Here is a 12,848-nt window from a genome sequence, read left to right as displayed (position 1 = left end):
CACACGGCCGGCATGAGTTTAAGCTGCCGGGTCTGGGACTCGAACCACGGTCAACTACATGGGAGTCCAGCGATGTAGCCATTATGCTAACTGCTGGTCCCTGCATTTACCTTTATATAAGAGTATATCTTGATCTGTCCTCACCAGCTCTAGTTGGCCTAAGGTAACACTTGAACTAGCCATGAGTAAAACCAAACTTTAAAAATTAAAAAAAGAATTAACATCAATGTTTAATATTAAATTACCCCACCATTTCCATTGTTACAAATATTCCTGGAAATTGCAAATGTTTATGTCTCGATTGTTGTAGGATTTTTTTTCCTCTTTGAAGGCTATGAATGCAAATGCTACTGTGTTACTAATTAAGAGGAGATAGTTTTCCTTTTTTTTAGTCTCTCTTGGGAAAAGAAATAAAACAGTATTATATTTAAAAACCTTAGTGTGGGGGCCAGCATATGGCATGGTGGTTGAGGGGCTCGATTCCCACATGGCTGACCATGGTTTGAGTCTCAGACCCGGCGGCTTGAAAATCACACCAGGCACATGTGTGTGCAAGCCCCAAATCCTGACAGGAGGATGCAGGAGACAGGATTGTGGCTTAGTCATCTTCTCTAAGAAGTGATTTCTCACTTGCCTTCTGTTTCTCTGTCTCTCTCCAGCAAGCACATGTGCTCTGTGACAAAAAAAAACTTTAAAAAAAAATAGTGTTTTGTCCTGTTTCTTTAGCAGTGTAAACATTCAGTATGAACAGTACGGAAGAACTCTGATTGCAAAATGCATGTAAGGACTTGGGGCCAGCAGCGGGCATAGTGGTGAAGGTATTGGATTTCCACATGGTCAGCTGCAGTTGTGTCCCAGACCTGGTGGCTTGAAACTCACGCCACCAGGTGTGTGCCCAAAACCCCAAAAGGAGAATGGAGAAGGGATTGCAGCGTGGCCATCTCCCCATGGCGAGTGATTTCTTGCTTTCTGTCTGTCTCTCTGGTGAGCACATGCACCTTATAGCAAAAACAATTCTCTAAAATAATAATAACAATAATGCATACAAATACCAATGGGATAAATTGATCTATTTCCCAGCACTGAGAATTGTGTTGGGATCCTGTATGAGGCAAGGAATCTAAAAAGGAGAACATCAACACTGCCTTTTGCCTCTTTTTTTGTTCCCCACTGCTCAGTTTCAGTGTATTTGAGAGATTCTTCCCAAGGTTCTTTGCAATGCATGTTATGTAAGTATTTACACTTTCTTGTTATTTCATAGGTTAAGAAGAAGGAAAGATAAACAAATCTTATCTAGCTCCCCAAAGACACTTTGTCTGCAGTGACTTTTCTTCTTGGTTTAAACTTATTGATTAAATTAAGTTGCGTTGAGTTACTTCACTCTAAAACAATTAGTGCTGACTTACAGAAACGTTTACAATAGCCTAGGAAAAATAGAAGTAATTAGAGCAAAGGGGAGCAAGGTTAGGGTAAGAAACCCAAGAATAAGTTAAATGTATGTTCTAACCAAAGCCAGACTGTCAAAGCCCCTTTCTACAGTGGAGACTGGGGCTAGGCCTCAAAGGGGCCAATGGTTTGCATATGCTTCAGGAAATCTTCCAGGGATACTAATATTCACACCTCTTTTGGGTGAGAATTAGCTGAAAGCAGGATATTAGCCAATGATGAGAAAAAAGCTGAAGGGTTTGATGTTAACAATTTATCACCTACCTTGATTAACAGAACACTAAGCCCTGTGACTTGTCCGACCTTGGCACAGACATCTTCAATGGGCTTGTTGCTGAAGGAGTCTAGCCGGGGACATAGTGGTTAAGGCGCTGGACCTCCCACATGTCTGACTGTGGTTCGAATCTCGGACCTGGTGCCTTGAAAATCACACTGGGCGCATGTTCACATGGGCTCCCAATCTTGAGAGGAAAATGGAGGAGAAGAGACTGCAGCACTGGGGCTAGGCCTCAAAGGGGCCAATGGTTTGCATATGCTTCAGGAAATCTTCCAGGGATACTAATATTCACACCTCTTTTGGGTGAGAATTAGCTGAAAGCAGGATATTAGCCAATGATGAGAAAAAAGCTGAAGGGTTTGATGTTAACAATTTATCACCTACCTTGATTAACAGAACACTAAGCCCTGTGACTTGTCCGACCTTGGCACAGACATCTTCAATGGGCTTGTTGCTGAAGGAGTCTAGCCGGGGACATAGTGGTTAAGGCGCTGGACCTCCCACATGTCTGACTGTGGTTCGAATCTCGGACCTGGTGCCTTGAAAATCACACTGGGCGCATGTTCACATGGGCTCCCAATCTTGAGAGGAAAATGGAGGAGAAGAGACTGCAGCATGGCCATTCCACTTGGGGGTGATTTCTCACGTCCTCTCTGCCTGTCTCTCTCTCTCTCTCCAGCAGTAAGCACATGCACTCTATAAAAAAAAACTCTTTAAAAAGGATAAAGAGCCTGTTATGTAAACACACAAGTTTAGATAAATGCCTACTCCATTGGTTGCCCTTTCAGAGAACTGGTGGAAGGATCATTTTCCAATGGTACTAAAATGGGAGCAACTGCCATTTGTAATAGAATGATTTTTTAAAATTCATTTCCCAATAATTTAAATTACTGCCACCATATCATTTTCTCCAAATTACATATGTAATTGTAATTGAATACCTGTCATTGGTTTCCTATATCTTAAAAATTGTTTTCCGGGACCAGCAGGTGGTGTGGTGGTTAAAGCTGCTAGATTCATGACCGACTGTGGTTTGAGTCGTGGACTTGGTAGCTTGCTTTCTATCTCTCCCTCTAGTCCAAATTAAAATAATAATAATAACAAATGGAATTAAGTAAATAAATAATGAAAAAAAGGAAAACAAAATTTCCCATAATAACTGTATTCAGAACTGGCTAGAAATAGGGGTGCATTCTCTCGCCTTGCAGCAGGGCACGGTTACCCAGCCACGTGAGGCCTGACCTAGGACCTTGGCCTTGTTAGAGCTGACCTTCCTAAGCAGCGGCAGACAGGGAATTCAGCATGGTCTGGTCTTGTGATTTGATCTCCTCCTGTCACGTATCCCTCAGTGTCATTTATAGAGCAGTCTAGGTTTCTCTTTCAGACAAAGCAGTCGCCGCGGTGACATGGGTCACATTTTGTTTTTCCTGTTAACTAGACAATGACCTCGCTCTCTGCTCTGAGTAGCAGTCAAGTGTAGGTGCTGAACTCGAGATCTGACAGATTATAGGTCACCTACATGGAGCTTGATGTTCAGAGCTACCCTCAGTGTGCAATCAAGCAGAGGACTGCCAGAGTGTAAATTAAAAACAGAAACTCATCTGCTCCTGTTGCAAAACCTGAAATGAGAGCTGGGGGCCCAGAAAGTGGAGAGCTCCATTCAAATTCAACCTTTTTCTTCCTCAGGAGATTGCATCCCACTGGCCGACTTACATGATAAAGCCATATATGGCTTACAACTTCAAGCTGATAACTTTTGTTTCACATGCAAATTGAAACTAGTGGTTTCTTCTTAAGAAAGGGGAGCTTGACTTTTCATAGAAATGTCCGCCAATTCGCTGCTGGTACATTTAATAATAAGCCATTAATCATTTTCATGTTCAGGAACGTTGCCTTAAAGGGCATTGGAGATAAAACTATGGACTCAGAAGGACGCACACCTGTACTGTCTTTAAAATATCTTTTCATGGATCAAGAATGTGAGTAATAAGGAATTTTTTTTTTTAAGCCATAGCAATCTTTTCCAAGGTTGGCAATTTTTAAAAAATAGAATCATAGTTTAATATAACCACAAGACTTCCCCCACATGATTAGAATTAGCCATTTTAAAAGGCAAAGTCTGTAGTTTTTCAGGCTAATTTCTTCATCAGCGTTGGACAGACCTAACTGAACTTTCTCAATTAATCGAGAACCTAAAACCATGGAACTGAAAAGAAAATATTGTTAAAATACTAGGTGAAACCAGGAACTTGGTAGATGCAGTTACAAAACCCTACTATTTAAAAAATAAAATGGGGTCCAGCAGGTGGTGTGGTGGTAAAGGTGCTTGACTCCCACATAGCCAACTGTGGTTCGAGTCCCAGACCTGGCAGTTCAAAGATCTTGCCCAGTGTGTGTGCATATGTGCTCAAAATTCCAGGAGGATATTAGAGGGGGGGACTGCAGCATGGCCCTCGCCCTGGGGCAGGGCGGGTGCTTTCTCACTTTCTCTGTCACTGTCTCTCTTTCTCTCTCTGACAAACACACACACCCTATGGCAACAAAACTAAGAGAGATCATTATTATAATAAAAAATGAAAACCATATTTTCCTTACCAGTCACATATTCTATGCCAAGTCAATTATAATAGATCGTATCTGTATAAATAACACATTTTATTCTGTAGAACAAACACGCCAGTACATTTCTATATGAAACGTTTTCATAAACACTTTGGCTGTGGCATTTTATTTACCTGAGAACACTCGGTGTGCATTTCACCAAAGTCACATTAATCCTGTGAAATACAGTACATGCCACTTCCACACCCAGAGCTCCTGTTTGCACCTGCTTGGCTACTGATTTACTTCGTGTGTTTGAACAAATAGCTTTGGCCTTGGTTTGGTCTGGAAAACAAGCCGGTGGGACTGAAAAATCGCTAAGGTCCTTTGCATGTTAAAATTTCTGCAATTCTAAGTGGTCGATGGAATCCAATTTCTTAAACAATTATTGCATTAATGACACTGAGTACCTCTCCAAACTAAACTAATTGATTAGGAGCAAAACACTGCATTACAGCAAACCTTTCACAGTTCCACCAAGGGCAGAGAGAAACACAAAGAAATACATTGCAGACCATGGCGGAATACAAAATTATTGCCATTGCTATTACGGGGACTGGCAGGCAGAAGAAAGGGAGAGATCAAGTCAAACTATGGATGTTTATGATTGTTTTTGGGGGACAGAGGATGTAGGCAGGGATCAAGTGGTGAGGTTTGAACATGGAGTTAAGAAGCTCTGAATGTCTAGTTAAGGGGTTCCCATTCCAGTCCATCGCCGTATGCATGGTTATGAGAGCCGTCAGGGACTAGTGGGATGGGGTGATGTATGATGAGAAGACTACCCCAGTGGGACCGATTCAATCGCAATGAGACAGAGAATTGTTGAGAAGACTGAGATGGAAATGCCGTAGCCAGACAAATGAGAGACCCCTGTAGAGAGTCAGGCATTGTCTTGTTTCACTCCTCCCCTTGTTTGGTGCTCCCTGTCCCATAATCTCTTCTCCAGGAGCCCACTGCCATTTCCCTGAGTTTCATTCCTTTTTGACTGCTCCCTCTTTGCTGCTTTGATCTCTGTTCTGTTTTCAGGGTTTGCTTCCTTGGAAAGTTTCATAAACGGAGCTCCCACCTGTGTGGCACTCTCAGCTCTATTTTTGCTTTTAAGATTCTGAAAATTGTGTGTGCTCATGGTGTCCAATAGCTCATGCACACCAATGGCATGGTCCCCAATGTTTTGCTTTTTGTTTGAGAAATTTTTGTTATAGGGCACATGCACTCACTGGAGAGACAGAGAGACAGAAAGTGAGACCTCACCCCTAGAGGGGATGGCCATGCCACAGTTGCTTCTTTTGGGATTTTGGGCATGCACACACACGTAACTCAGCCTGAGTTTTAAGCCACCAGGTCTGAGACTCGAACTGTGGTTGACTACATGGGAGTCCAACAATGTAACCATTACACCATCTGCTGGTCCCATGACTTACTGTGGAGAACGGTTGCTGATTTTACTCACATGGGAGTGAGGGGAAGACACTGGGACATTGGAGGTGGAAGGGGTGCTATTCAGTGTTGTGGTGTTGGATACCATTTATAATTTTAAAGCACAAAATGCCAGGTATGAAAAAAATCCATTTCTTGGGACCAGCAGATGGCATAATGGTTATATGGCTGAAATCCCATGCGGTCAACTATGGTTCAAGTCTCAGACTTATTAGCTTAAAACTCATGCCAGGCACGCATGCGTGTGTGCCCAAAATCCTAAGAGAGAATGAAGAAGGGATTGCAATGTACCCATCCCTCTGGGGGCTTATTTCTTGCTCTCTGTCTCTCTCTATCTCTCCCTGTCTCTCCAGCAAGTGCACATGCTCTATAGCAAAAATCTCTTTTGAAAAATCCATGGGACCAGCAGATGGTGTAATGGTTACATTGCTGAACTCCTATTTAGTTGAGTGTGGTTCGAGTCCCTGACCCAGTGGCTTTAAATTCACACCAGGCACGTGTGTGTGTGTGTGTGTGGGTCTGTTTGACCCAGTGGCTTTAAATTCACACCAGGCACGTGTGTGTGTGTGTGTGTCCAAAATCCCAAGAGGAAAATGGAGGAGAAGGGATTGTGACATGGCCATCCCCCCTGGGGAAGTGATTTCTCACTTTCTATCTCTCTATTTCTCTCTGTTTCTTTGGCAAGTACAGACACCCTAGAGGAAAAATCTCTCTTAAAAAAAAAAATCCAGTTTTTATTTGTGAAATAAAGAAAGGATGTTCTCAGGCCCCACCGCGTGGTAGTTAAGACAGCTGGATCGCACATGGCCAACTGGATAATTCCAGTCCCAGACTCCGGTGGCTTAAGAAACGAAGGAGAAATGGAGGCCAGAGGATGGCCATGTGACTCCCCCCACCCCAAGAGGTTACGCTTGCTCGCTCTCTCTTTAGTGAGCACATGCTCTCTGGCCAATTAGGAAAAAAAAATGTCCTTAGGCATAAAAATTGAATTAACTTTGTACGAAAAACGAAACACCCACAGTGAGCACTAGATATTCTCTTGTCCATTCAGTGATGTACAAAATGTTCATTATGATAACGTAAGGTATAAAATAACATGTACTCATTGGCAGAGGTAGCTTAGCAATAGACAGAGAAGCTGGGAAATACTGTTTCTTCAAGCACAACGTTCGTTTATTCCAGTTGATAAAAGCGCGAGCAAGAAGAAGAGGAAACGGGCCCAATTCCAGTTTAACCAAAAAGCGGTGGATTTTTGTAAAAAGCAGAAGTAGGTGAACTGGATGTACTTGGATTTAAAAAAAAAAAAAGTGTCCGATTCCTAATCCTACGGTAAACTGGTAACTGGCATCTTTTGGTTCATTATCAGTAGTTTGGAGGAAGCGTCATGAGTTAGGACAATAATGAGATTCAGTTCCTCCTGATAAAGGAAATCCATAACCTCCCACCCCCTGTAAACCTGCCCTGTAAAAAGCAATTAATACCGACATGGCCTAGTGCTGTCAGAGACAACAGTGGTGTGACATCCTGGCGTTCCGTGGAGACATCGCAGGCGTGTATCGAAGCACGCAACTTATGATTTGAAAAGCACAGCTGCACAGCTTCATGGCACTTCATGTGCACTGGTAAAACATATTTCCGTGAGAGAGCAGAGGCCAATAGATCTGGTTCTCATTGCTTCTGAGCAGAAGGTACTCATTTACACCCACACACACACACACACACACACACAATAAATCTCTTTCTACAACACATGGAATACTTCCATTCACCTGAACTGTAAGTATTTTATTCATAGGAACTGCATCTCCCCCCCTTTTTTTTTTTTTTTAAGAATTATTTTTTACTCAACTTTATTTATTTTTATATTTATTTATTTATTTTAATTTGACCAGAGAAGGACAGAGAAAGCAAGAGAGCCAGGTCCAGGACTCGAACCGTGGTCAGCCACGTGGGAATCCAGCACCCTTAACCACCATGCCACCTGCCAGCCCTTGTAGGAACTGCATTTCTAAAATGAACTTTGGATGATCATATTACGAAGTAAATTGTCAGACAGGTTTATCTTTCCATTTGTTAATAAAAAAAATATAGTTTTCTTTTCCATATTATCATATCAAATTAGAGAACCTGAAAAATGTAGATATGTATGCTATAGTAAAGATGTTATAATGTTATACAGTATATAATCGCTAATATATTTGACTTTAGAGTTTAAGGAAGTGAGGCCAATTGAAATATAAAAACTTGCAAATGTTGGGAACCAGCAGTTAGCGTAATGGCTATGTCACTGGACTCCCATGTAGTCAACCATGGTTCGCGTCCTGGACCCGGTGGCTTAAAACTCACGCCGGGCACGTGTGCATGCATGCCCAAGATCCCGAGAGGAGAATGGAGGAGAAAGGATTGCGGCGTGGCCATCCCCCCTGGGGGGAGATTTCTCGCTTTCTGTCTCTATGTCTCTCTCTGTCTGTCTGACAAGCACACGCGCCCTATAGCGAAAATCTCTAAAAAAAAAAAAAAACAACCTTGCAAATGTTGTGATTCAATAAACAAAACAGGAATAGATTTCTTTCCAGGACTCAGTCTCTACTTTTGAAGTATAGTAGCTAACTGTCACATTTTACCTCATGTCCACGATAAGGTAGAACAGTCTCCCATTCAGTCTTTAATTTATGAAGACACTGTGTTTATTTCCCCTGCTCTGTTTAAACGTGGTGTTAAGTTCATGTTACATCCAGGGTGATAGGTTGATAGAAACCTGCATCAGTTTATCTTGAGTATTCCAAACGGGGTGGATATGATTGCATTAGTAAAACCTGTCTGATTCATTTTTTGGTTTTAGTTGCCAGAGGGCACCTATCCTCACTCGAGAGACAGAGAGCGAGAGACAGGGAAGGAGAGAGCGCCCTTCAAGGGGTGTGGTCACTCACAATCCCTTTTCCTTCATCTCTCCATCCTGTCGGGATCTGGGGCACGTACACATGCCTGGAGTGTTTTCAAGCTGCTAGATTTGAGATTCAAGCTGCTGTTCGCTATGTGGGGTGCAGTTCTGTTAACCACCAGGCCACAGGGTCGATCCTGCCTGATTCCATTTTGTACAAAGGGAAAAGTCATTACTATGTGTTGAACACCTAGTATGTACCTTTTCATTATATTCTTTAAATTATGCAATTAAATAGCAAGTCCCAGGCTTCCATACCAGGAAAAGACATAGCTAGGATTGAAGTCAGGGCTGTCTGATGTCATAGCCATTCTTCTCTCTACTTTAGTTTCTTAAATATAGATTATCTTGAGAGACAAACGTAGGTAAGAGTAGAACAATTGGGGACCAGCAGATGACAAAATGGTTCTGTCGCTGGACTCCGACATGGTTGACCGTGGCTCAGGTCTCAGACCCTGTGGTTTCAAACCCACACAGGGCACATGTGCAGGCATGCCCAAATTCCCGAGAGGAGAGACTGGAAGAGAAGGGATTGCAGCGTGACCTTCCCCCTGGGAGATGATTTTGCACTTCCTGTCTCTCAGTGAGAGCACACACCCTATAGCCAAAAAAAAAAAAAAAAGAGGAGAACAATTTAGGTGCAAGGAGAGTGAAGATGGTGATTAACTACAGGTTTTATTGCTATACACATGCAAGATGATTCCATAAAATAACCTGTAAAATTAAGCAAGAAGAGGGGGACATCAGAAAGACAAAGGGATGTCACCATGATATTGTTTTGACCCCACTGATAATTAATATATTGACATTATGATAGCAATACTAATACCAAAATAAACAGTTTCATCTACAAAGGCATGCAGAACTCTGGAAACCGCCACGGTGCAAGTAGTTATATCATGAATTTTACTGAAATAATGAGGACATGCTGTGAGGGTTCTAAACCCAGTCAAACGCATGATAGCACCATCATAGATTCCAGGACGGGACATCATAATTAGCTACGGCAAGGTTCGTGTACTGAATGTGAAGCATGTAACACCAGCAAAGGTAGACCATGATAAATTATGGATGCATGATGGTAGAATCCTAAAGCAACCACCGAAATAAAAAACAGTTACAGTTTAGGACCCAAAGAGAAAGTAAAATGGAGTCACAAAAATAATTAAGTCAAACCAAAGCACAAAAGGGGGGGAAAAGAGAAGACTTGACAAGACAGATGACAGTGACGAGCAAGATGACCACTCTCAACTTGGCAGTCATCGTAAGAGTCTGGCTGGCCGCTTGACCGGATGACTTTGTCAAAGTTCTTTGAGCTCTGTGCCTTGTGAAGGACGGTGTATTTGATTGTATGTAATATACAACTAAAAAGTGGTGCCAGAAAGTAAAAAGAAAGCCCCCAGCAGAGAGTAAATATTTGTCATACCTGCATTGTCAGCAAAAAGAGTCTTCAAGGGAACCAGCAGTTAGCGTAATGGCTATGTCGCTGGACTCCCACGTAGTCGACCGCGGTTCGTGTCCCGGACCCAGTGGCTTAAAACTCACGCGGGGCGCGTGTGCGTGCGTGCCCAGGATCCCGAGAGGAGAATGGAGGAGAAGGGATTGTGGCGTGGCCATCCCCCCTGGGGGGTGATTTCTCGCTTTCTGTCTCTCTGTCTCTCTCTGTCTGTCTGGCGAGCGCACGCGCCCTACAGTGAAAATCTCTCCAAAAAAAAAAAAAAAGAGTCTTCAAAAACAAATAACATCCATAAATCAATAAGAAAAGTTCAAATAAGAACAGAAAATAATTCAAATAATACAGGAAAGTATTTCATAGGAGAGGAAGCACAGATTGCCAATGAATTTCTAAAAAAAAAAAAAAAGAAGAAGAAGTTATTCTATTTGCATGATTAATGAGAGAAATGCAAATTACAGCTATGATAAGACATGATTTCGCACTCATCCGATTGGCCAAAACCTGAACGTCTGATGGATGAGTACGAGCCAGGATGAGGAAGGATACGACACCACCGTCAGGGGACTGTAAATTATGATCGTTTTAGTAAACATATTCAGATACCCAGTAAATTCGAACAGCCCATAACAGTCAACCGATTTTATTCTACTACTTAAATAATTATCGTATGTGTATATTAAACACACTTGCCCATATTTTGTACCATTATTTCTAATGGATAAAAATAGGAAACAACAGATATTCGCTGGCCAAGAAAGTGGATCCATTGCAGTATTGTTGCACAAATGATAATACACAGCTATACATATCAACATCTCAAAAACATAATATGAGTTAAAAAAAAAAAACAGGACAGGGCTCAGCGGCAGTGTCTCACGTGGTGGGATGCCACCATGCAGTACCGAAGCCATGTGAGAAGGCCAGGTTTGGATCCCAGGTAGACCTGAACACACTGGGCATACCTGGGCACGCCTGAGACCCTGACTGGCTAGAGGGGGGTGTGGTGAGACTGTGTATAAAGGGTACCTGCCTCCCTCTCTCTTGAAACAAAGAACTGTGAACTTAAACAAATAAGAAAGAGAAATTCAGAAGCATACTAGTTATATTAATACCATTTATATTAATATAAACTTCAAAAACATACAAAACGGGGAACCAGCAGTTAGCGTAATGGCTATGTCGCTGGACTCCCATGTAGTCGACCGCGATTCGTGTCCCGGACCCGGTGGCTTAAAACCCACGCTGGGCGCGTGTGCGTGTGTGCCCAAGATCCCGAGAGGATAATGGAGGAGAAGGGATTGCAGCGTGGCCATCCCCCCTGGGGGATGATTTCTCGCTTTCTGTCTCTCTGTCTCTCTCTGTCTGGCGAGTGCACGCGCCCTATAGTGAAAAACCTCTCAAAAAAAAAAAAAAAACCATACAAAACAAGAAAATGTCTTAGTTATCCATGAATATATAAGACAATAATAATAAAAAAAAAAGGATAAATAAAACATAAGGGGCAGCCAGCTGCATGGCAGTTAAGACTCCCACATGGTCGGCCACGATTAGAATCCAGGACCTAGCGTCTTGAAAGTCATGCTGGGTGCATGCATGCTTCTGTACCCCGAATCCCAGGAAAATGGAGAAGGGATTGCAGTGTGGACAACCCCCTGGGGTGGTGACTTCTCACTTTCCCTCTCATTGTCTCTCTCTGTCTTTCTCTGGAGAGTGCACGTGCCCTGTGGCAGAATTTAAAATCCATCCATCCTGGGAAGTATGAGGAAAATACTTTAGTGACTGCTAAGAATGATTATTTTATATCCTGTGGAATTGCATTTTTGCCCTTCTGTTTGCGTGTGTGTGCATGTGTGTATATGTCTGTGTGTTTAAGTCTCAGATCAATTCTTGAAATGGATGAAAAAGCACAGTGAAACGAAAAGTTCATTAACAATTTGACATAAAGCAAAAATATTCAAGTAACTGAAAGTTATGAACAGGGCCAGCAGGTGGCATGTTAGTTAAGGGTGCTAAACTCCCACATGGCCAACCGTAGGTCAAGTCCTGGAGCTAGTGGCTGACTTTCCCTCCTTTTCTCCTCTCTCACCACCCTTCTCTTCCTCTTCCTCTTCCTCTTCCTCTTCCTCTTTCTCTTCCTCTTTCTCTCTGTGTTCCAAATAAATGAATACAATTGAATAATTCTTTAAAAAGTAAGTTATGAACATGCCACAGTCTGAACTTTACAGGTGCAGCTCGTTTATATTGGTTTACTAGATGCCGCCATCTTGGAGGTCCTCATTGGATGGCCTTGTCACAGACTAGCCATGGGAGTGCTCCTGGCTGGTGAGCGGTGCTGAGAGTGCGGAATCTCTGCACTTGCTCTGGCACTCCCTGCGGAGCAGTCCTCCTAACAGAGCGTGAGGGATAAATGCACCAAGCGCAATAGCAAGCATATTTAATTCAAGAATACAAGGGGGGAGGGACCGGCAGTTGGCATAATGGCTATGTCGCTGGACTCCCATGTAGTTGACTGCGGTTCGAGTCCCGGACCCAGTGGCTTAAACTCACGCCGGGTGCATGTGCGTGCGTGCCCAAGATCCTGAGAAGAGAATGTGATTGCGGCGTGGCCGTCCCCGCTGGGGGGTGATTTCTCGCTTTCTGTCTCTCTGTCTCTCTCTGTCTCTCTGGCGAGCGCACGCGCCCTATAACAA

The sequence above is a fragment of the Tupaia chinensis genome, unplaced genomic scaffold (assembly GCF_000334495.1).
Source record: "Tupaia chinensis unplaced genomic scaffold, TupChi_1.0 Scaffold000222_1, whole genome shotgun sequence".
Taxonomy (NCBI): domain Eukaryota; kingdom Metazoa; phylum Chordata; class Mammalia; order Scandentia; family Tupaiidae; genus Tupaia; species Tupaia belangeri.
This window is presented reverse-complemented; position numbering follows the sequence as displayed.